The sequence below is a fragment of the Lepisma saccharinum genome, chromosome 22, assembly GCF_977018435.1.
Source record: "Lepisma saccharinum chromosome 22, izLepSacc3.1, whole genome shotgun sequence".
Taxonomy (NCBI): Eukaryota; Metazoa; Arthropoda; class Insecta; order Zygentoma; family Lepismatidae; genus Lepisma; species Lepisma saccharinum.
In genome coordinates, this window is record NC_139250.1 from 62,100,337 (window position 1) to 62,127,786 (window position 27,450).

The following is a 27,450-nucleotide window of genomic DNA, read 5'->3' on the forward strand; positions in this document are numbered from 1 at the left end:
TAATAGCTGTAATATTAAGATCCAGAGACCAAAATTTGTCCCCATATTTTGCCATGGTGCATCCAATTATGATTTCCATCATTTGATCAGGTACGAGGGGTTTAACAAGCAGAATTTAAATATTTTAGCAGAAAATAATGAGAAATGTATTGCTATTAGCAAAATAATTAAAGTTAATGGTGTTCCTATTCCTACAGAATTCTGTCTGCTAGCCTGGCTACACTGGCCACTCAATTATCTGATGATCAATTCAAAATCACATGTTCTTTGTTTCCAAATCAGGACCTGAAATTAATTAGGCGGAAGGTTGTATATCCATATGATTATGTTACAGATTTTTCTAAATTTGATGAGTGTTCTCTGCCACCACAACAAGAGTTTTACAGCAAAATCAGAGCATCTGGAATCCATGATGATGATTATCACCATGCTCAGTTGATGTGGAACAATTTAAAATGCCAGACATTTGGTGATTATCACAAGGCATATTTAAAACTTGATGTCACTCTCTTAGCTGATATACTTCAGGCATTTAGAAAATCTTCCATGCAAAATTATAAGCTGGATCCAATGTATTTTTACAGTGCACCAGGCCTAGCATGGTCTGCAATGTTTTTAAACACTAAAATGCAATTGGATCTGATCCAGGATCAAGACATGTATCTGTTTATGGAGCAATGTATAAGAGGAGGCATGGTGCAATGTTCTCAGAGATATGCCAGAGCTAACAACAAACATATTCCAGATTATGATCCAGCACTGCCATCAAATTATATACTGTATGTGGATGCCAATAGCCTGTATGGTTATGCTATGATGGATAAACTGCCATATGAAGGGCTTGAGTGGGTTGAAGATTTCAATATTGAAGATCTTAAGGACTTTGATGACAGTAACTATGGCCTGTTCTTAGAGGTTGATCTGACAATTCCAGATAATTTACACAACACATTTTCTGATCTGCCCCCAATTCCTGAGGTTGAGTGCTCACCTGGCTCTAAACAAAAGATATTGATGATGACTCAGTTCCTAATGGATCATGGTGTTCAAGTGACCAAAGTTGGCAAAGTTTTGAGGTTCAGGCACTCAAGATGGTTGAAGCCATATATTGATACAAACACAGAGCTTCGAACATCTGCAATGAGCCAATTTGATAAGACCTTGTTTAAATTGATGGTCAATTCAGTGTATGGCAAAACCATAGAAAATGTCAGAAAACATACTGATGTTAAAATAATTACTGACCCAGCCGGAGCAAAAAATTGATTACAAAGCCTAATTTCAACTACAGAAGAATTTATGATGCAAATATGGCACTCTTCAACATGAAAAAAACAAAAATTATGTTTGATAAGCCTATTTATGTAGGGGCTGTGATATTGGAATTGGCCAAATTACACATGTTAAAATTGTATTATGATGTGTTGAAGCCTATTTATGGTGATAGTGTAAAACTGATGTACATGGACACAGATAGTTTTATTCTTGATATTCAGACAGAAGTGTTTATCAAGATATGTCACAGCCTGCATTGCTTGAATATTTTGATACCAGTGAACATTCAAAGATTCAGACCCACAACAAAAAGGTGCCTGGCAAGTTAAAAGATGAGACACTTGGTGATGTTATTGTGGCATTTGCTGGGTTAAGGGCCAAGATGTACAGTTTTGAAACATGTAGAGGTGCTGTTGCCAAAAAAAGCCAAGAGCATTGGCAGAGTAACTGTTGACAAAGAGCTTGAATTTAAAGATTACAAAAATAGTCTCAAAACCCAGAGTTCAATCAGAACATCAGAATGCAGAATTCAGAGTGAGGATCACTTGTTGACTACAAATGTTGTAAGGAAAGTTGCTCTGGACCCACATGATGATAAGAGATGCATTTTGTCATGTGGCATACATACTCTACCATGGGGTCATTGTGGTTTGAAAAGTGGGAATCAATGCCCAATTACAGAGCATGATTTGAAATAAATAAACATGCCTATGAACTTATTTGGGTTCAAAAAACAGGCTATAATGGACCTGCCAACAGCAGCACCCTCTTCTGATATAATATCTAAACTAAGTGCTTTGTTAATTATTCATCTGAACAGCATACTTACACATGTTGATGATGAAACAGGTAAAATATTGTACATATTTAACAATAATTTAAATCATTACCAATTACCTGTAGGTGGTCAATTACAATTTATTACAACTCCCGAGGGTAATGTCAAGGTTTCAATAGGCAAAAATATTTACAGGATAAAGCACTCAAACATGGTTTCTGGCACTGTATATACTGTTTCTGCTGGTGACTGCTTATATATTGAGGTCCCGGGATCCTATGACAAGCTTATACCTTTTTTATAGAATTAAGAATTAGATATTCAATAATAAATAACCACTAAAACAAAATGCCTAATGATATATTTGGCCATACAAGGCATGAAGATCACAGTGATGAGATTCTTATGCTTGATGTCAGAGTCAAAAAAATTAAGAAGTGATTTACAAGCTTTACAAACCACACTCAATGCCAGTCTTCAACTAGAAATTACAAATTTGCAATCACAATGCATGGACCCTCTTCTTAAAATTGACTCAGAACTCAAATTGTTGCTTCAAAAATATACTGATTTGGCTACATTGGATAATTTTCAAAGTTTAGAGGAGGCTGTAACAGCTCTTCAAGCCAAATTTAAGACTCAGGCTAACAACTCTGAACAATTGAAACAACAATTGGAAGAGCAGATTAATAATGTCCAGACACAGCTCCAAACAATTGTCAAAAGCATAAAATCACAAGAAGATTTTGATCTAGTGATTTCCACTCTAAAAGAACAGATTCAATCACTGAAGATTCCTAATCTGGGCCCTCTAAACAATGCCATAGCCGAGGTTAAAGAAAAAATTGAGACACTTGAAAATTTTATGAACAACTTGCCATCTTCTGATGCTTTGAGTGCAATAACTCGGAGTGCTGCCAACATTAAGCTGCAACTTGAAACATATGAAGATTTTGGAAAAATTCAAAGTACCATAACCCATCTTGAGGGTACAATATCAGCAGTGCAAAGTGATCTGACAAATGTACAAGAATCTCTAGAATCCCGCTTGCCTGGTATTGCAGACACCCTTGTCAGTGTCCAGCAACAGATCACAAAACTTGAAAACCTCAACACTGAATCTGAGCTATCTCATTTTCATCACTTGATCGATGATATCCAAACAAAGCTTGAAATTTTACAACAATCAACACCTACTCAGGCAGATATAGCCCTGCTCCAAGATGCTATGCGTGGTGTGGTTGATGCTTCTGAATTAAATGATGTAAAATTGGCACTTGAATTTTTGCAAAATACTGTATCAAATCTGCCTACATCACAGGAACTTAAAAATATAAAGAGGGCAGTGAATCGCATATTGAAATCAGAAGATATAAAGAATATCCAGACAGAGATCAAACAACTTACTCAGACAGTGGCCACTCTACCAACTAATAAACATATTAATGAACTGCATGCCCTGTTTGAGGATATCAGAAGACAAGTCCATGATCTTACTGCTCAAAATTCAAAATTGGCAGTTGTTGAAAATTTACAGCAAATTGTAGCTGATATCAAGCAACAGCTAGGGACCATGGAATCCAATCAAGCAAATGCTTTGTCTGTCTTTGCCACCCAGCTACAAGAAATTGTGCAACAATACAAAAAACGTGTTGTGGACATAAAAATCAAGCCAGGCCATGATGATGTTGTTAGGACTATCAATGAGCACCTTGAATCTGTAACAAGTAGATTGCTTACAGCAGAAAAAGAAATAACTGGCATAATCGAGAATTCTAAACAAACAGTAATTCTTGAATTGTACAGTATCCCCAACAAAGAATATGATTCACCATTTACACCAGGTGGCAAAATATATATGCTGTCCCCTGCACAATTTTATTACCAGTTTTTTGTTGGGGGCACACTGAGACCAATCAAGATAAAATGTTGGCTACAACCACAGGCATACCACTACCCTACCTTATCAATAACAAATGCTGACAACAAACAAAAAATCACCAGTGTACAGTTAGAGGATTTTACAGACCCCAATACTTTGGAAACATCTTATGCTGAAGATGATGGCTCTCTGGAATTTAATATACAAATAGGAGACAAACTGTATTTAGAAAATCCTGTAGTATCAGCTGCTGAACACCCTATAGTTGCAATATTGTTGTTTACATACTATGTCTAGACAAATTATTGTTGATGAATTACACAGACAAGCCAGACATAATTATAAGAGACTGCCAGTAGTCACAAAAGGCATAGATGATTTATGGCAGTGTGACTTGGTGGAAATGGCAAGTGGACAGCTGAAAAACTTAGACAAAATCAACAAGGGCTACAAGTATCTACTCACTGTCATAGATACATTTTCAAAATTTGCTTGGGCTGTGCCACTCAAATCCAAGACTGGAGCATGTGTTACAGAAGCCTTCAGGACAATCATCAATCAGAGTGGAAGATCACCGGAGCTATTTGCAAACAGATAATGGCAAAGAATTCTATAATTCTGTGTTCCAACAATTTATTAAAAGCCAGGCAATACAACATTACTCGAGTTACAGTGATCTCAAGGCCTCAATTGTAGAAAGATTCAACAAAACCCTAAAAAATCATATGTATAAACAATTTACACTTCAAGGTAAATATAAATGGCTTAATATTCTTCCAGAACTTCTACATAAATATAACAACTCGGTCCATTCCACAATCAACATGAAACCCTCTGAGGTAACTTCATCTGATGAGCAAAAATTGATCAGCACTGTTTATTATCCTAGATACCAGCCAACAACAAGAAAAGCCAAATACAAGGTGGGTGATCAAGTAAGAATCCGCAAATATAAGCACTTATTCAAAAGAGGGTTTACCAGAAACTGGAGCACTGAATTATTTATAGTGGTTCAAGATAAACCTTGGACCCTTAACACATATATAATAAAGGATCACCGAGGAGAAATTCTCAAAGGCCGGTTATATGAAGAAGAACTCAGCAAAACTAAGTAGCCTGACACATATCTCATAGAAAAAATCATCCGCAGAAAAGGCAAAAAGATACTTGTCAAATGGCTAGGACTTCCAGAACACAACTGGATCGAGGCAAACAAAGTGATACTATGAACACCTGGGATGTTATAAAGAGGCTGCCAGAGCCTGAACAGCAGAATAAGAGAAATGGCAAGTTGCTGCCTGATAATATTAGGTGTCTTATTGTTGGGCCATCAGCTTGTGGTAAAACGACACTAATGATTGATATTTTTTTATTGGCACCCAACTGGTTAGATTGGAAAAACAGGCACTTGTATGTCTTCTCTAAGAGCTTGGAACAATTAAAATATCAGCAGCTGATGAAGCTATATGATGGACTGGATATTGCCACTTTTGAATCAGATGTTAAGCCACTCCATGAATGTCTCGATAATTCTGTTGTTGTGTTTGATGACATTATACTGGATAATCAAAACAAGGTTAGAAATTTCTTTACACAGGGCCGACACAAAAACATTGATTGCTTCTACCTGGCACAGACTTTTTCTAAAATTCCAAAGCAGCTGATCCGAGACAACAGCAATTTTATATGTGTGTTTCATCAAGATCATACCAACCTCAAACACATACATGATGAATATGTAGGTGGGGACTTGAGCTACAATGATTTTTCCAAGTTTTGCAGTAGGTGCTCGAACCAGGACAGTTATGGGTTTGTCACAATTGATATGACAAGGAAGCCCAATAGTGGCAAATACAGAAATAAAATCAACAATTTTCTATATATTGAAACATATATAAATAACCATGAAAAGACCAATTATTGATGATCTTAAATTAAGAGATTATCTTGTAAAAAGATTTAAGGGATGGAAATCAGAGAACCGAGGAATCTATGAAAAACACAAGCAAACAGAACAGTCTATTATTGATGCTATTAGTGAATTAGGTAAAAATATCAAAACTGTTACAGAGCAAAATCAAAATTTGATCACAGAGCTTGTACCTGTAGCTGCTAGGAACATATTAGATTATCCAATCACCCCACTTTCTAGTATTCATACAACTAGTCCTGTTGCTCCTCGAAGAATTGAAGCTACTCAGGATCCTATTGAATTGGGTCTTCTTGCTCAAAAATATTTAAGCACACCTAAAGACAACAAAGATGAGGTCTTTGGCTTATATGCTGACACAGAGCGTGATGGTAGCATCATACATAGAATTGGCAATTTCAGAGTAACATTTATGGGAGATGATATAATTGTATATCCAGAATCTCATCTTGGAGAAAGAGGTGGTTTTGTTAAGTATCCCGGCACACCTGGATTGTGGGAACTGATGACTAGGAAAAGGCCTGGCAGCTATACAGATCAAGATTATGAGCATTACAAAGAAATATTAGTAAAATCAGATGCTCTATACCAGAACAATGATCCTACACAAAAAAGAGTCAAGTCTAGCAGTGGAGCAAAATACAACAACTTAATCAAGCCCATATGGTCACAGATCAAGACAGGTAGTGGAATCAAACAATACAACACCCTGCCTAAAGAATTTGTGTGGGTTGATGATGTCAGGAAACTTGTAGATAGGTTGCTGGTGATAGCTGGGGAGGAAAATGCTGGCAACCACAATTTTTACAATGAAAAGGTTGGAATTATGGACATGATAAGCACCAAATTGTCTAATTTTATAGTGAATGACACTAAGGGGATTGGATATCTTATAAAAATTATTAATACTCTACCACCTAAATTTTGGAATATCTCTGAGGGTTGGGGCCTGGTTAATGACATCATAAACAAGCTGCCATTTGAATTACATATTCCAGGCTATCAGTATTGTCGTCCCGGCACAAAACTAGACCATAGATTAAACAGAGGGGACCCTGGTGTTAATCCCCTAGATGCTGCTTGTAGAGACCATGACATAGCATACAACACACATTCTGATCTTGACAAGAGACATGTGGCAGACAAAAAAATAGAAGAGGCTGCATTTGGTAGATTTGTAAGCAAAGATGCTTCTTTAAGTGAAAGAATAGCAGCATTGGGGACCACCATAGCTATGAACACCAAACAAAAACTGGGGTGGGGGTTGTGAATATGTATATAATAAACCTAGGATGAAGGCCAAGGGTGTTATGTATCAGATACCTTATGCAGGTCTTAAATCTCTTAAAACTATTGATAGTCTTTTAACCAAAAAGCAGCGCAAGAAAAAAAGCTCTTGTCTTGCAAAGGGCCATGGTATGAAATTGTTGCTTAGCACCCCCAATTAAAAAAATGACAGCAATCCAGGAAAAAAATCACATGTAGGTGGCTTCATATTTACTATCCCGGCTATCTTAGCAGCACTTGGGGCTGTGGGGATCTTGGCTGGGGGATCAGCTGAAATAGCAAAAACAGTAATAGATGCCAAGAAAAATAGGGCAGAATTAGATAAAATAAAGCGCCATAACCTGGCCATGGAGAAACAAGGCAAAGGGGTTAAAAAAGCCATGAATAAGTTTAAAAAAACAAGAGCCGCTTACAAACCAAGATATTAAAGCTTTAATCAAGCCACTGGGCATCAAAAATTTTAGAGGTGTGTACATGTCTGATTCTTTACCAGAACAACCACTCAACAAAGAGTGTGGCATAGTTAATTTGGATAAGTACAAAAATCAGGGCACTCACTGGATCTGTTATCTTAAATATTTAAACAATGAGTCATTTGTGTTTGATTCATTTGGAGGTGTTCCACCTGAAAATTTAGTAAAATATCTAAAATCAACTAATGTTTATTACAATAATGCCCGTGTTCAAAATTTCAAAGATGTTAATTGTGGACATCTGTGTTTATCTGTTCTTAGATATCTGTCTCAAATAAATAAACCATCAATTGAAAATTTTCAAAAGGCCCTGTGGTATCTGAAACATCATGGGGGTATTCCATCTCACCAGCCAAAATTCAATATTGAAACTTAGATTACATGATGATATAGTGTATCCCAAAACAATAGTTCTCAGAGCATTTTATGGCATGTACTTGATCCCTAATATTACACACCACAACAATACAATTGCAGTTGGTAATCAAAAAATTGTCATCACTCCAGGGCAATATAACCTATCTACTCTAAATGCTCAGTTACCCAGAGGTATAGTAATAACTCAAAATTCTGTCACTCACAGAGTAGAGATTGTATCTGCTACAGAAACAGTGGATCTGGGTACTATAGGAGAGCTGTTAGGCTTTGAGAACAACACAAAACTTGAACCAGCCATCAAACACACTGATATTAATATACCTAAATTCTTAGTCATAGAGACTCTAAATATTCACTGTAATGTGGCTGAGGGTATGATCACCAAATCAAATGGCATAGGCACTCACAAACAAACTGGCATCATTGCAACATTCAAACCTAACTCTGAATTTATGGAGCCTATCATCTACACTCCATCCCCAACATTATATTTTCCTGTGTGCCATAACAGAATAGATTACATTGAGTTGATGGTCACTAATGAAAAAGAAGAATTAGTTGATTTTGCTGGAGCCACAACAACTGCAATCATAGAGATTAATATGTAAATGAAAATACATACAAGAAAAAATGGAAAATATTGAGAGTTATGAGCTACAATCATTCCCCCCAAACAGGAGGACCTTTGCAAATTTAAATCAACCCAACACAGAGATTGAGGTTGACCTTGATGTAGGGGATGGCTTTATACACCCCCACAGAGCAGATCTATACATCAATTTTGATGTTGTAAAGCTCTATGGTACAGATTATCTGGCAAATTCAAATATAAGATTGGTAGACAATTTTGTGCCACATCTGTTCTCTGAAATTGAGATCAGAAAACATGGTGTTGTTATAAACAGAGTAGATTACCCTGGGATTACCTCTACAGCTTTGGCCGCACTAAAATTATCCAAGACCGAGGCTTCTTACTACAAAATAGGTGGATTTGAGGCTGGTGATAAAATATTATCTAAAAGCCACACTGTGCTGTTCCCCATGCGCCTGTTGCCAGGATTCTTCTCAGATTACAAAGACATTATGTGGAAGGGTGGTTTAAGAATCACATTTAGAAGAGCTGCCAATGATAATAATGCTTTGATGAGGTACAGTACATTAAATTCTACCGGGGCAGCTCTGCCTAATACCCTACCTGATGAGGGCAAGTGCCTTATTCAAACTATGGAGCTAAGAATGCCAATTGTTGAATATGAAGCCAGTTATGCTCTTAAATACAAAGCAGATATTCTAAAAAATCCACAGATTCCTTTACTATTTTATACATATCAATGTGTACAGAAACCCGCCACTGGTACCTATTATGAGTTTGATGCTACAAATTAATTCTCCAGTATACAATATGACATGCCAGATTTTGTGGTGGTACTGTTTCAAACTGGAAGACACAATAATCAGGAAAAAAATTCAAGTAAATTTGATAACTGCAACATCAAGAACATATATCTTAAAAATGGCAGAAATGAGGTGTTCCCCAGAGAAAATTATAATTTTACATGTCCAAGGATGATTTTCTTAAATTATATGAAGCATTTACAGCATACAAAAGGGTCACTACTGGCAATACTGACATGTATTACACACCAGATGAATTCAAAACACAGAGACCCATGTTTGTCATCAACACTTCAAAAAGAAAACAAGTTGTGGTTAATGACAGGACAAACATTAAAATTATCTGTGAATTCCACGATACACTCCCTGATGACACCATATGTAGTGTTATTCTTATAGGTGAAAAATTATATGTTTATGATGTAAGAAATGAGATAGTCACAGAGCAATTCTAGAAGATTTCTGCATATTGCATTGTTTTAGTACTAGATATGCAAGTTGAGCCTGGTGCCCAATTGAACTTAAACCGGAAGTGGACCGGAAGTAAATATGTGTGGGTGGGTGTGGGTGTATGTGTGGGTGGGTGTGGGTGACTTTTTGGCTTAGTTTTAAGTGTATCCAAAAAAAATATCAAGAGGGGCATATTTTTGACAATCTTATGGACAACAATCTCACAGAAGTGCCTTTTATAAGTGTAGGCAAATCAAACTGAGGGGGGTCATACTTTCACGGGAAATTCCCGAGGGCATTTTTACAAAAATCTTGGATTAGACAGGGTGCCACACTTGAGCAAAAAACTCATATGGGCATGTTGAGCTAGTTTTAAGTGTAGCCAAATCTGCCTGAGGGGGGTTCATACTTTCTCGTCCTGGTTATATCATCAATTACACTACTCACTCGAGAGGAAATTTCTAGTTCAAGGTGTGCATATGATCTACCCTAAAAAATTCCTTGCTACGGGTTATATACTTTTTCCCCAACTATCTCTGGAGCAGGTGAACTCTACACAAGTCGTGATGCGAGACGGCTCCTCCACTGAACGCGTGACATGAACGAGATTGCATGGAGGAGGAAAAGCGACAGCAGTTACAAGCCTTTGCAGCAGCGTGTACTGCTTGGCTCTGCCAACTCGATTCCCCCACCTCGTCTTCTGTGCAGCTATGCGTGGTCTTTCTCCAGAGATAACCTTGACAGAGTATATATCCATATTTCTAATTGCTTTTCTATCATATCTTTCCTATTAGTTCACTACGTCTTGTTATATTAGGATAAATCGTTTCATAATTTGCCTTACAAGAAGCCTATAGGTTATAAATATAAATATACCAGATGATAACCCAGCGTTGCTCGGGTGTTTAATGAATTCTAACAATAGTGTAAAATGTAACTAATTTTATTTACAGTTATTTAAAAGTATAAGTACAGTTAACACCACACTGGACAGAAAGCCCATATGTTGAACAACAGATTTATTTAACGAAAGAGAAATAAACATAGCACACGAATACTACGACTTTACCACCAGTCAGCCCACTTCGAAACACGGATTGCACACCAAACATAGTGCACCGCTCACAGTCTGCACAGCAAGTGTCTACACTTGGCAGTGCTGTCCTCACATAATGACCGATTTTACATGTACTAAACATCTTTTCGTAACATATTCATACAGTATACAAATTATATAGTAAAATCTTTTACAAATTCACTCCAATATTAATTTAAGTCAAATCTCGATTATAAACAACATATTAAGTTTCACCTCCAGGAGCAAAAATAAAAAATATAAACTGCATCATAGCGACCAAGAAAGCAATGTATTCACCAATAATATCGATCGTTTTACATGTCACTAACGTCCCACCTCCTCCCCTATGGGTGATATGGGTGTCTTGGAGTTGAACGGTATTGGAAGTGTGTCACTATTCACCTTAGCGACCCCTAAAACTATGGATTCAACAATATCGGTCGTTTAACATGTCATCCTCTTAGCACCCAACCCCAAAGGGCTCTCAGGGGTGTCTTGGACTTGAACGACATTGGGAGTGTTACTATTCATTATAACGACCCCGAAAGCTATGGATTCCACACTAATATCGGACGTTTTTCATGTCATCCCCTTCCGAACCCTCTCCTAGGAGTGCTAGGGTGTCTTGGAGTTGAAAGTCATTGGGAGTGTCACTATTCTTCTTAGCGACCCCGAAAACTATGGATTCCACACAAATATTGGTCGTTTTACATGCCATCTCCTTCCCACTTCCTCCTCTGAGGGTGCCAAGGGTGTCTTGTAGTTGGACGGCATTTGGAATGTCACTATTCATCTTAGTGACCTCGAAAACTATGGATTTCACACTAATACCCGTCGTTTTATAATTCATCCCATTCCCACTCTCACCGCTAGCGGTGGCAGGGGTGTCGTGGATTTGAATGGCATTAGGAGTCTCACAAGTCATCTTAGCGACCCCGAAAACTATGGATTTTACACTAGTATCTGTAGTTTTACATTTCCCCCCCCTTTCCCCCCCTTCACCTAGGAGTGTCAGATATGTGTTAGACTTGAACGGTATTGAGTGTGTTACTATTCATCTTATCGACCACAAAAACGATGTTTTCCACACTAATATCAGCCGTTTCACGTCATCCTCTTTTCACCCCCACTCCTAGAGGTGCCAGGGGTGTCTTACCCCAACAGATTGTACGTGAATTGTGTACCATTTTTGGTTTGAAATCGCTCCAGGAGTTCGAGTGTTATGCCGGATCAAACATATATACATATATCCATTTATATACGTATATATATATATATATATATATATATATATATATATATATATATTTCTAACATAAAACACATAATCTCATCACTGCTTCGATTGTAGTAAATTCATGACGCGTTAAACATATGTCCATAGAAATGTTCAAATTCCGATTTATGGAACCACTTTGCCTTACGTGGCTTCCCATTTACCCCAGTAACTCTGTTTTACAATCAAATGGGCCTGTTTTTTTTCTGAAGACGTGTTCGAATACCTATTCGAATTATGGGTTCTTATCGATTTTTTTACGTGTTAAATAAGTTAGGGAAAAAATCATTGCCATTCTTATTTTGTTTAAGTAACTTACTCTCCGTAAAGAAACTGTTCTATTTAGACTTATAGTAGAATATGAGGACAGATGGGCCAAAACAAGATGTTTGTGAATTATTTCCTTGGAAATTGATGACGTCCTACAAGAAGCAAAACGAAACAATTCGACCTCACAATTACACAACGTTTTTCGAAACACATCAGAAAATGTTAAAAATTAATATTAAATTCTATATTAGAAAATTAACTTACCTCTGAGCATATGCTTCAACTTTGCCAGCATCTGTGACATCATCCGGACATAGGGTTATCCCAGGGAATGTGGTTGACCACTCGTTGTAGTTTTTCTCAATCACAACAATGGTGGGGTCATCCTCAAATTTCCTCCACGACTTGTATGTAACATTGCAGGCAAATATCATGCAAGTGGCGAACACAAGAAGCCAGAAAAACCTAATTTAAGAGAAAATGATGTCAAAACTTTCAGGCCAAGGTAAAATTTTAAAATGAAAAAACTACATGTGAATTTGTTGTTTTTGTTATTTAAATGCTCATTATTAAAAACAAATTTCACCATAGGGAGACACTCAAGAAAGAGAAATTGTACTACAATATCGACATCAGCCACGTGGGGGGACTTTTCTGTTCCCTAAGAATGCACAGGGTATGTGTGTGTGTGTGTGTTTGTACCTAAGTATATATGTATGTATATATATACCGCGTGAGGCACCTAAAAGTACCACCTGAAATAGCGAAGAAACCAGAAACAATAGCGATGTGAGGTTTGCTGGAAACAATAATATCAAATGGGGCTCGTAAATCGGAGGTATGGGGTGGGTCGAAAAATATCGACAAATGGGGCATCTGGAGCAAAGTCATATTTTTTTAAATGGAACGATGTACAATAACATGCATAATATAAAAGAGCACACGCAGAGAAACACAACGCCGTTTGTCTCATGCATCTACTGCACATAGGAACGAAGATATGGCCATGTGAAAATATGTAAACAAACTAACAAGTGGCCCACTTGACCGTCAGTACCACGGCATGTAAGACATCTCAGGTGCCTGACAGAACTGCCTTTACGCAGAACAAGTTTTGATAGCAGGTCCACGAGATCGTGTTAGTACATAGCAAGCAGTCGTAGTGGTAAGAGCGAAGATTATGGTGTTCACAAACATAGAAAAAGCGGACATGATCCTGATTTATGGGGAATGCCTCAGAAGCCTACCGTGTGTACGCAGAGAGATATCCGGACAGACGACAGCCATCTCGACGTCTGTTTGGTAAGTTATTTATTAAATTGAGAGACACCGGAAGTGTAACACCACAAGCACGTGTGCGGAACAAGCCAACTACAGGTGAGGCAGGTGCAACAAATGTTCTCGCCGCTGTTGCTGTGAATCCGCACGTTAGCTCCCGTGAAATTGCCAGGGATGCTGGGATGAGTCAGTGAAGTGTATTGCGCATTCTGCACACACACAAATTTCACCCATATCATATCTCCCTCCATCAGGAACTTCACGGGAATGATTTTGTGGACCGTGTTCGGTTTTGCACATGGATATTACGACACGACACACCCGATTTGTCACGTATCCTCTTCACTGACGAGGCAAATTTTACCAATCATGGAAATGTCAACCTAAGGAACATGCAAATCCACATTGGCTTCGCCAAGTAGAACGCCAGCGCCCATGGAGTGTGAACGTGTGGTGTGGTATAGTGAGTGAACATCTCATTGGCCCTTTTTTTATACAAGGGACACTGAATGCTGACCGATACATACAGTTTTTACAATATGAACTGCCTGTACTATTGGAGGACATACCACTTCAAACAAGGAGGGAAATGTGGTACCAACATGACGGGTGCCCAGCTCACAGTGCAAGACGCGCTACAGCATGTGTGGAAAATGCATTTCCAAATCGTTGGATTGGACGTGGAGGGCCTGTAAAATGACCGGCTCGTTCCCCAGATTTGACACCGTTAGACTTTTTCCTGTTAGGAAAGCTGAAGGACATTGTCTACCGGGATGTGCCAACAACTCCAGAGGATATGCAACACCGCATTACTGCGGCCTGTAGGGACATTCCCTACGAGATGCTACATTCTGTGCAACGATCTTTGCGTGGGCGCCTCGTTGCCTCTATCGCAGCTGACGGCCACCACTTTGAACACACACTTTGACAGGTTTTCGCTTCTTACGCAGTGGTTCTTCGACATACTGTCATGGTCATTTTCATTATGCTGTAACACTGTCAAATACATGGTGCTGACGATGTCTACTGTATTTTTTCTTCCTTTAACACGTTCTGTCTTCATCTTGTCCAATGGCTTCCGACATCTCATACTTGTACATGCCGTGGTACTGATGGTCAAGTGGGCCACTTGTTAGTTTGTTTACATATTTTCACATGGCCATATCTTCGTTCCTATGTGCAGTAGATGCATGATACCAACGGCGTTGTGTTTCTCTGCGTGTGTTCTTTTATATTATGTATGTTATTGTATATCGTTCCATTAAAAAAAATATGACTTTGCTCCAGATGCCCCATTTGTCGATATTTTTCGACCCACCCCATACCTCCGATTTAAGCCCCATTTGATATTATTGTTTCCCGCAAACCTCACATCGCTACTGTTTCTGGTTTCTTCGCTATTTCAGGTGGTACTTTTAGGTGCCTCACGCGGTATATATATATATATACACCACACATACATGCATACAAAAGCATACACAAGCACAGTACTTGGAGAATCCCAAATGGTGTAGAGGTTTTGTCGTCGTCTTGTTATCAAATGCAGCCAGGTTCGACTCCCAGTGAAGGCTCATTGCACATTGGATATGATCCCACTTTAAACTGAATATTTAGTCCCGATGAGTCTATACGTGCCAAAAGTGGACATGAGAAAATAACTCAGTCAAATAAACGTAACTCAAATATACACTGTGTATACATTTGTGTTTATATGTACACATCAGACACACACACATATTTATTAGAGGCTATTACACATGAATATGGCCCCCATACAAAGAGCCGTCTTCCATATGTGCAGTGAGAAACACCACCGACGGACCCAATCGGCTCTTGCCCCCAAGTATTATTTTATATCTGAATGACTTACCTAAAAGTAATATTAATGGCTATCTCATTTCCGTAACTTGCAGCAAAAGGAAATATTGTCAATGTCTTCCATAAAATGTATTTCGAGTCACGATCGGAGATTTACAACAGTCGTACTCAAGTTTCACAGATTAATATCAGAGTTATTCATGGATCATTGAACAGCGTGCGTTTTGAAAAGTTTCATGGAATGAATTGATACATTAAATATGTTTAGCTTCGTCAGTAATCAATTTAACAAGTTATTTATTGTTATTTTTAATGTTCATATATGGATTGCAATAGGTTGCTTCTCTTTGTATTTATATTAAATATGAGATAAGTATGTGACGTCAAATGACTCCGCGTACGGATAAACTAGTTGTATTCAAACCAGGAAGCAATAGTAACCGCTGGTCACTTTCCACGAAAGTCATGCTTCCTTATTTCCAAAAACACTAACAAAGCCACTTTCACGCACATTTCTGAGAATTAATCATTAACCACAATACTATTGAACTTATTTTAGCAAAATGTGGGAACTAAGATTTCACTTCCCATTGAAGCTCATGAACATTTGTAATATTTTTGATTCAGTCAGTGATATATGTAATGCTTTAGATATATTTTTATGTGAATATCAAACTATGCAGTCAAAGAATTTCCTGGATGAACAATGGAACATTTATGCAAGGTGTACAGCTTTCCAAAATCATTATTTTTCATAAGTTTTCTCTACTTTTGCAATAGAAAGGACTGAACAATAGATCCAGATTTTGAGAGCTATGTTCAGTTGCATTGAAATATTAGATGACTACATTCGTTTCTTTAGTTTAGCTTATTTTTTAATATAAAAATTTAGATTTTTATGGAGGAAGTTATTTGGTTTGTAAATCTGCAATTTATTTCGCATTCCCTTGCATTTGAGTCATTCTCTACCTTAGCGATAATTACAAACACTGGTGGCGATTATGGGGGCATGAGGTGCTGTTGTCCCCGACCCTCACCACACACACCTTTGTGTCACTTTTGTAGCACCACTATTCTAAACTTCTGTACAAAGGAAAGTAAACTATACTTCACTCCAGTTTAACACTTGCCACACCCGCGCAGTTTTGGAACCCAATCTCCGCCACTGATTACAACTATTAACATTCGTAAAAACTGGAGGTTAAAGCGACTGATCAAACAATTCTGGTATCTCACACGACGGCTTTCGTCCAATTATTATAAACTGAACTCTCAATTACACTCAGACTTAAAATTGGAATGTGTCTGATAGAAGTTTTTCATGTATTATTCTTGCAAAATAAAAACAAACAACAATCGAGTATCTTGCCTTAATTCCATCTGGAGATTGAACTTTATCTCTTAATTCCAGATATATATATATATATATATATATATATATATATATATATATATATATATATATACTGGGCCTCCCCGATGGCGCAGTGGTAGCGTCGTTGCCTTGTAATCAAGGGGTCCCGGGTTCGATACGCGGTGCAGGCACATAGTGGTTCGGATCCCAGTTTAAACTGTAGGTCCAGTCCCAATTAGCCTTAATGTGCATAAAGTAGACTTAAAACACCAAATCAAACCGAACCAAATATATATATACTGATTATAAATGTATGTTATTTTTAGTAAGAATGGCTCTTGTAACATCTACATAGATTATGTTGTCTGACATGTTCTCAAGCAGATATAAGCATCAGGAAGGTAAATCTATCTTAATCTTAAAAACACCTTGTATTCAGACACCATTTCCAGCCCAGAGGATGAAGGTGACAAAAACATCGAATTGGAAAAAAGATTCCATGTTGGCTCCACAACGTCTTTTGATACAATTTGGGGCCAAGACATTTATGTTGGGAACTGTTATTGCCGGAAGGGAGTTGGCAACACTGTCTTCGCGTGAGCAACATTATTGGATGCAAGACGTCGTTGCGTTTGTGCATTAATATCCCTTTCTTTACCTCTCTTCGACAGAGAATGTGTTTATGTAACGAGTTAATTGTGTATGTTTATTAAACATGTATCTCACGTAAAGTGAGTGTCATTCCAACTTAAGCGGGCCAAATACTACCGTGCAAATTCGGAGCGTAAATACGCTACGTATTTACTCAAGTACGTTACGAGAGCTTTTCGGCCTATACACTATGACGTACATTTTTATCCGCACGCTCTTCTCTTTGAGACCTGTACTTCCAACTACGAGCGGACTCTCTTGGTCGTGCCAAGAAACAAAAGCACCAGTCGAATGGGTTCCGTGGATGGAAGATCACTGAATGTGAAGCTCTCAAAGGTAGATAGTCTAGGTTCTCGGAGTTGTGTATGTGATTCGCAATAAATTTACATTTATTTCACCACCCCATGTTTATCTTAAATTTATCTGCTTCCAAATGTATAACATACGAGTTTATTCAACCTTGAATTTTTCATTTTGTCTGCAAATGTTCTATAGATATTATAAGCATAAACCAACTATCATATCTAAATGATAGTATTTTTATTCTAAAGGATGAAGATATAACATGTGTCTAGATTTCCAAAGGCGTGTAAATTGATTGGGCAAAATTAGAATTCGGAAGGGAACAAAAACATTATCATTTCATCATTTAAATTATGATCAGAGGAGCCTGCTGACAAGAGACCGGAAAAATTATAACGTCCTCCCACTGATATTAAGGAGATTTCTACGTTTGTTATTTTGCTTTGCTTTTCTACCTCTTAGGTTAATCGTGACGACGGCGATAAATGAAAATTTGATCAAAATAGATGAGGGAAGAAACACATATGCAGGCCATGACAGGGAAAGAACGTGCATTGTCCATTTTCTTGATATTACAGGACAGCATGTTCTTTCTCTGTATTTCTACGTTTGTTATTTTACGTTGCTTTTCTACCTATTAGGTTAATCGTGACGACGGCGATGAATGAAAATTTGATCAAAATAGATGAGGGAAGAAACACATATGCAGGCCATGACAGGGAAAGAACGTGCATTGTCCATTTTCTTGATATTACAGGACAGCATGTTCTTTCTCTGTATACGCAACCAAAACCTCTTTTAATGGATGGAAAAAGCACTTTCTATTCTTGTAAAATTTCTAGTTAGAAAGACCCTTCACACACCTATTTGATAGCACCTTTATCTCAATCTGACTAAAAATTGACAACGCTTTTTCTTTCCCTGAAATCTCCATATTCATGGATCACCCAGGATTCGACACAAGGATTTTAACTTTACTCTAATAAAAAAATAATATGATCTTATAATCACCATACTTACAATATTAACACAATCAATACTAACAATGAATGCCAAGACTTTTCGGAGCATATTTAATTGAGTCAATTTATACAATTCCTTGAATGAGAAATTAATTCATAATTGTAGTAATTTGCGATGTTGTTCCAGCCTTACTAATGCCACTGACCACATACATAACCTTTCTTACCTTTACCATTTATTTAGCAAAGAAGTGATAACATTTTCTGCATCTCATTGAGGGGCTTTTAGGTATGTTCGTTACGGTCCGGTACGTTTGCTCGGCACTCATTGTCTCGCAAATGGAGTCGGGCAACTGAGTTGTCGGGCAAGTGGGTGTCGGGCAAACGACCTGATACGGTTCCTTAGACAAGTCCTAAAATACAAACAAATTGAATTTCTTGATGCAACGCAAACTGATACTTTTGGCCGTATTTTAGAAAAGTTTTCCTCGGGTTCCTTGAGTCATTTATGGAGAATTAAATGCATATGCCATGTATAATATACATGGTCTTCTCCAGATGGTAAAACTCAAAATCAGATAGACCATATTCTCATTGATAAGCGAAGGCATACTAGTATAATTGACGTTCATACACATGACTGTGCTAGTGACCATTATTTAGTAATTGCTAAATTAAGAGATAGCCTCGCAGTGATAAATCATAAGCAACAAAATCTAAAAGTTCTAAAATTTAATACAGGAAAATTTGCTGATGAAAGAATTATGAAAGATTACCCAATTAAACTGTCCAATAGATTCGATGTTTTGCAGGATTTAAATGATGATGAAAATATAAATGAAACAGACTTAAATAAGAACTGGGAGCACATACATAATCCAATAGAATCAGCAGCTAAAGAAAGTATAGGATACCATATACCAAGAAAAAGTAAGGCATGGTTTGATAATGAATGTCATAATCTAATACAAATAAGAAACCAGGCTAGGCTTAGGTGGTTAAATAACTCTGACGATACAAATCTAAGCAATTATATTAGAATAAGGCGAGAAGTTAACAGCGCGTTTAGAAGTAAAAAAAAAACAGATTACTTGAAAAGCAAAATTAACGAAATTGAAACAAACAGCAAAAACAAAAATATCAGAGATTTATATAAAGGTGTAAATGAATTTAGAAAGTGTTGGCAACCTAAAGTAAACTTGACAAAATATAAAGACGGTGATTTTCTATCTGACCCAAGCGATATTCTAAATAGATAGAAGAACTACTTTAATGACATAAAAATGATCATGTAGGAGATAAATCAGAAGTAAATGAAGTACACACCGTAGAACCTTGACAGAAGTTAAAGATGCTATTAAAAGGCTACAGAATAACAAAGCAAATGGCATTAATTTAATACCAGCTGAGTTAATTAAATATGGTGGAAATTCGTTAATATGTCAAATTCATAAATTAATTTGTTGTTTAATATGGAATAAAGAAGAAATCCCTCAACAGTGGAAAGAATCCATAATTGTTCCTGTGTTTAAAAAAAAATGTGATAAAATGAACTGCAATAATTACCTTGGATTTTCTACTCTCAACAACATATAAAATATTGTCTAACAATATTGTCTAACATCTGCCTAGGCATGTTATACCTTGGGAATTAGCAATCTGAAAATTAACTTGCGTTTCAGTCGACTACTTGTGAAAGAATTTCGTTTTGTCTCGTTTGGAGTGTTGGTTATCGTGTCGGACTAGCATGCGGACAACCCGAGTTCGAGCCCAGCGCAATGAAAGTTTTTTTTTGTCTAATTTCATCCAACCTTATTTATAAAACTGAGGTTTCTGCAATACTTTTGAATTGCATGCCACTTCGTATGTTGGTAATCTGAAAGCAGCAAGGATGAAAATTTGATGTTTTGAAGCGACGATGTATTTGTGTAGCTATGTGTTGCAAAAATGCAGTTATTTATTAGCGAAAAACATGCAGCCACGTGATCATTGAGAACGCTTCCTAGTTGTCAGTGCTAATATGGCAGTAGCTACAGTCTGTCAACACACACCAACTTTCACGTTTCCCGTAAAATTATTACCTTTCGACAATCTTCATCTCGTATTTCTCTTTGGCATCACTACTCAATTTACAGAGATGTATACCCGTGACTGGTATACAAGCCGCATAATTGCAATGCTGGTTGGGTTGTCTAGTCACAAGGCGCTTGGTGATCAGACATGGATGGCTTCCTTCAGTGCTTCTTCAATAGGGTCGTTACAACCCAGAAGTGTCCGTGACTGTACACGTGTTTTGCAATGTTCCACCGCAATCACATCTCCAGGGTATGGAGCCACGAATTACGCAACACACTGCTACTTCCACCGGCTAGACAGTTGGCAGCATCAATATTAAGACGATCCCCATTCCTTCAGAAGTAAAACAGGAAGGCAACCACGGAACAGTACACGTTGCAAACTAAACAATATTCAAACACATTAATTTAAATTGTTCAAAATCATTAATACCGTACCGCTTTACATACTTTTTCGCAGAAATAAAACAAATAATATCTTGGGTTCGGTTTGCTCTGAAGTAATGATAAGTATTTTTTTTTTCAAAACATCAAAATCTCAACCACGTACGTCTCTCAGGCGCGATTCACAGAACAACAGATTATTCTTACTTAACAAGGGTACTAACTCATAACATAACAATACACAAATAAAATTGTTAATTTACACGAAAGATCAATGCTAATTAGTGATAGTAGGCTTGGTTAGTAACAATTGAGAATACCAACGCCAAACCTTTATACATGTTGTCATTCCCCACTCCTAAAATAAACGATAAATTAATGAAAGCGAGAGAGAATTGCTGTGCTTTAATATTACTATATTAAACCATGTAAAAATAATAAGACTGATATTATAAAGTAATTAATATTTGATAATGCACATAAAATGATTTAATAAATAAACGGTCTTTTACGAACACTAAATTACTTCAATCTTGTCGATTGTTAAGAAACAAAGAATCCGTAGAAAGTATTTGCAAGAGCCACCCTTTGTGGTTTTAGTGCGGGGAACATGGCCAGTTCGTGCGATTTTCAAATTGGAAGGGTATGTTTCGAATGATGCAGATTCGGAAAGGCGGGAAAAATACGGTTGTCATATGAAACATTCGTCTCTACCACCTACCGTTTTCGGTGTAGAAAATGGTTTTGCAAAAAAAGGAAGGTGAGCCAAATCGAGTATACCGAGCTTAATAATTAAGATAAGTGCAGCATCATAACAGTTTCGGAAAGTGCATGACACAAGCTTTCCAACGATATGCCACATGATGACTGCGGGACTAAAAAAGTATGAAACCACGTGACCCTAAAAAAGGGGGTCCAAAGTTACGGAAGAACTCGAAAATTTCAAATGGCAAGGGGAGGGGGACGAGTAATTCCTCGTTTTAAAGGTCACAGAAAACGTGAAAAGGATGCAAACGTGATTTTGTAATCCACTGACCGGTTACAAAATGTCGACCAAAACAATTCCAACCCCTGAAGTTGGTGTTCCAAAGTGAGGAATTACATACGTCAATAGCAAGACACAGACACTAGACATAGTACATGAGATCCTGTACAAAATATGCCAGCGGAACAGCTGTTTATTCGCGACAAGATTTCTAATGGTTACTGGCTCGCTGCCATTGTCAGACCATGCCACCCGTCACATATAACGTCAGTGTACTGAACGTCCAGTTGAGTGGTTTGCTGTTTTATATTAGTTCATGCCTCTGTGAGTGTACAACATGCAGTGCGTAGAATTTCAGGTCCATTGTGTACGAGTAGGAATAAGCAAACGCCCACGTGTTAGGTAGGCTGCAGTACACAACACTGCATGCTGGCCTAGTCGACAAATTACAAAGAACGCCAATTGTCAATGAGTCCAGTTCCATTTGACTGAACGTACACTGTTCCCACTGCCCGGTTTAACAAAGGTAATCGGAAAGTACCACGGGTAGTGGTATGCTTCCACTTATAACGCGAATACGTCCCTCCAATCTTGATTTCATTCACCGTTGTCTGTTACAAGTGGTTGCATCGTCGAAGGCATTGTGTGGTACCTCAGGAAGTTCTACAGTGCATTCCTTGCGAGTAGTGTGCATTCCTGTACTTAATCCGCAGTGGCAAATTGTTGAATGTGAACTAATAATGCCTTTCACGAAAGAAGCATTTGAGATGCTCATGGTGTTTGGTGAGTGCCAACGAAATAGTTCTGCTGCTGCTCGTGTGTTTGCCGCAAGGTATCTCGATCTGGAACATCGTTCAATACATGTTTTTCGCACCCTTGCCGATCGTGTACGCAGAAGGGACAATGTTCAGCCTTCTAGCAGTCACAAACGTGAACGCATTGCTCTGGCTCTTCGAGATGAGAGGTCTGCTGGTGTACTTGCAGCCTTCCATCTCAATCCTCACGTGAGTATCAGGCAAGTTGCTCGTGATTCTGGTGTCAGCGCAAGTACAGTGAGAAGGATTTTAAAGGATCACAGATTTCATCCGTACCACGTATCCTTGAATCAAGAGCTACACGGAACTGATTTTCAAAGGAGGCTAGACTTTTGCATGTGGTCTCAAGCTCAAGTGAATGCAAATGTTCGATTCTTGCACGAGATGTTGTGGACTGACGAGGCTACATTTAAGGTGATTGTCAGGTAAATCGGCACAACATGCAATACAGGGCCGCCGAAAACCCAGGGTGGATGCAAGAAGTTGATCACCAACGTAGATGGTCTGTAAATGTGTGGTGCGGAATCATCGGCGGACGAATAATTGGACTTCATTTTTTTCAATCAAGGCTTACGGGTGTTGTGTACCGCACATTTCTTCAAAAACAATTGCCCAGTCTTCTTGAAGACGTTCCCTTACAGATCAGAACACACATGAGGCTACAACAAGATGGCTGCCCTGCACATTTTGAGCTGAGAGCGTGGAATCAGGTGAATGAAATGTTTCGTGGTCGCTGGGTAGATAGAGGTTGGCCTGTGCCCTGGCCTCCTAGGTCACCAGACTTAACATGTTTAGATTATTACCTCTGAAGACGACTGAAAAAAATATTTTACCAAAATCGCCCTACAACGAGGGACTACATGATCGAGCGCATAGTTGCTGCATGGAGGCATATTAGTGAGGAAGAAATTAATTCAGCACAGAATGATGTCAGTGTCCGTGTGCAGAAATGCATTGAGAAAGAGGGGAAGACATTTCGAACATCTAATGTAAGTTGGTAAATGGGCAACACACTAGGTGCTTTACCTATTCTTCTCGTTTTCGTTGTTCATTGGGTTCTGATTACTCTTTCGTTTTTCTTATCATCATTTTCATCATTTCAGTTAGGCCTATTTTTTGTCAAACAATGGTTTAGCAATCAATTGTGAGAAAAAGACCTTATTTGTTGGCGAAGCAGCCGTTAAACACGCCAACAAATTCCTTATCAACGTTGCAGCTCCAACAAAGCTTACAGTAGTGCGGTGTTTCAAGAGCGGACCCATTAACTTAATTTTTGCACAGGATCTTATGTACTCTGTCCAGTGTTTGTGTTTTGCTATTTACGTACGTAATTCCTCAATTTGGAACACCAACTTCAGGGGTCGGTATTGTTTTGGTCGCCATTTTGAAACCGGTCAGTGCATTACAAAATCACGTTCGCATCATTTTCACGTTTTCTGTGACCTTTAAAACGGGGTATTACTCGACCCCCCCCCCCCCTTTGCCATATAAACTTTTCGTGTGCTTTCTTAACTTTAGACCCCCTTTTTTGGGTAACGTGGTTTCATCCTTTTTTAGTCCCGCAGTCATCACGTGGCATATCGTTGGAAAGCTTGTGTCCTGCACTGTTATGGTGATGCATTTATTTTAATTGTTAAGCTCAGTATACTGGATTTGGCTCACCTTCCTTTTTTTTGCAAAACCATGTTCTACACGGAAAACGGTAGGTGGTACAGACAAATGTTTCTATGACAATCGTATGTTTACCCAGCCTTTCCGAATCTGCATTTGAAACATGCCTTTCCCATTTGAAAATCGCACGGGGCATGTGCCCCCACTAATACCACAAAGGGTGGCTTTCGGCCTGTTGCAAATACTTTCTACGTATTCTTTGGGCCCAAATTTGTGGTGAGTTTTTTGATTTAACTTGATACGATCTCCCGTTCTCAAGAAAAATGCAGTATCTGTGTCGCTCTGAAACACCCTATATATAACAACGTATAATTAGCCAATATAATCCAACTAGAAATGTTATGATTTGCTGAATTAACTTGAGGAACTACTGTACTGTCCATCATAAAACAAATGCTTATTCACTTGCTGTACATGGGTAACGAATCAGGGACTAAAAATATAATTTGTTATGTGAAACCCTCCTCTTCGTAATTCCGGCGCAAATATATTCTGCTCGCTTGGCACCCAGGGTAAGATGAAAGGAGAGATTGAAGGGATAATACAAGTGTAGTAAACCAGAGGGCCTGATAGAAACGAGGGACTGGGGGCCGAGCTTTCACACTAGTACGAAAACATGTCCGAAGCATAACTTCCACCCACACCAAACAACTGCATATAGCTTGAACACAATGGAAGCAAGACCTTGAATGTTCACGATCGACACAAACAATAGGAGGAGGGTTTTTTTTTCAGATTCGCTGCCATTCATTGAGATGCATGGAATTTCCTTTGATAGCCGAAGGCATTACGTAATCGATTTTCGAACTTGCCACTGAAGTTCCTGTGTTCGATTCACGGCCTGTGCATGTATGTTTCTTTAGTGAATTTCCCTTCGTCAGTTTCATATTATTATCCATCCTGATCGTCACCTGATCATCGCGTTAGCCAAAGGTGGTAGAAAAGTGACTCTATACGTATAACCAAAAATACGAAACGTTAATGACGCGTTTGCAGATATGTTCACATATATAAAATTCATTTTGCGTGAACCCACCCGTGGATATGTTCTGATTTTATTTCATACGCACCGGCAACAATAAATCATATATAACAAGGTTCTTGTCTTGATTTTTGCTGAAAACAACTTCATGCAGATCTACTAATGGCGACGAATCTACAGTTTAATACAGGATCATTTAATTGTAATGTCACCATACTATAAAAAAGGCGTGGCTTTACGAATACAACACGGCACATGAATGTAAGTGTATCTGTGGGAGTTAGGATTTCAATGTGTTAAGTATATATTGTGTTTTTAGGCGATTAAAATGTCGCTCCTTCAACATACACAACCATACATTTTAAATCCTTGTCCCTAGGTTCAACACATGCAGTATCTGAAGTTCTGTGGACATAACTATTGGCAATTGGCAGGTATTTCTTCAAATTATAACTTAACGTCCATTTCTCTTTTGATATATACAGGTTTATTCATATTTTATTTACAGAAGATACATCTTAGCCGTTATTCGCAAGACCCACATTTAAGTGTGCCCTGTTCCCCTTCCCGAAAAGAGTGTGTAGACTCGTGTTTCCACTGGCTTCACGAGTAAAGAAAAAATAATTCATCAGTACCAAAAAAGGTGGCTGAAGGTATGCGTACGTGTGTACCCGGTTTCCCGCCAGTGGGCTTGAGGGCTTGTACTATTGAAATAATGCGAAAAGATCAAGTGTGTGTTCTAGAAGAAAACAGTTAACATCCCCTACGGTTCAAATAGGAAGGAATGAAAACTAGCCCAGCCGCTCCCCTTAGAGAAGAAGACACCTCTTACATCGCAGTACTCCTCTAAAAATTTTACTCCCACTGCTCCCTTCCCTTCCTATTTAGAGGTCCCGCTAATGTCCTAAGCCATTAATGGAAACTTTCCGCTGGTCGGCTGTCCAGCGATACACACACTTACCCGAACAACGACTCAAATAAATTAATTAACAAAATTTCCCACGAAACTAACAGTCGATGTTCACTTTAATTTTGTCCACAAGTGTTTTTCCTCAGCACTGGAGCTGGTTAACCCTCGTCGATTCTCACGCACTGCAGCATCTCCTCCATCCTTCCTCATGAACCAACGAGAGATTGCCTCTTGAAAAAATCATCCAAGTCACCAAGGCTGCTGGTTCGACTCCTGGCAATGCCACTGCTCTGCGCTTCTGTCGAGATCGGAAGTCACCGCTTCGACCGGTTTCCACGTAAATTGATGGAACTGGCTCTACATCCGGAGATGTCACTGCTATTCCCGGCGTTACTACTGCCCTTGCTCTAAGGCTTCTCGACGAAATGTGGGTTAAAAATATGAATTAACTTTGCGCTACTTTCGCGACGAAGTAGACTCCGGAACTAGACTTTTGCATGAGTACTATGTGAGTTATCAGAGAGAGAAAAAAATGAAAGATATATAAATCCCAATGTACAATATTTACAAACTTTCCCTTCTGAAATTAGACTAGAATCTGCTTCTCAGCTTGTAACGCATCTAGGGTACATCTTCGTCTTCCTCCTCCTGTCAAAGTTACGTACTCTTTCTTGGCTGAATTTTCCTTGGCTACTTTCCTTTCAAAGTCAGGTGGCGAAGAACAAGGCTTCAACTGGTCGCTGTTGGCTCTCAATATTCTTCCGTCGTCGCAGTGTTTCAGTTTGAAAGA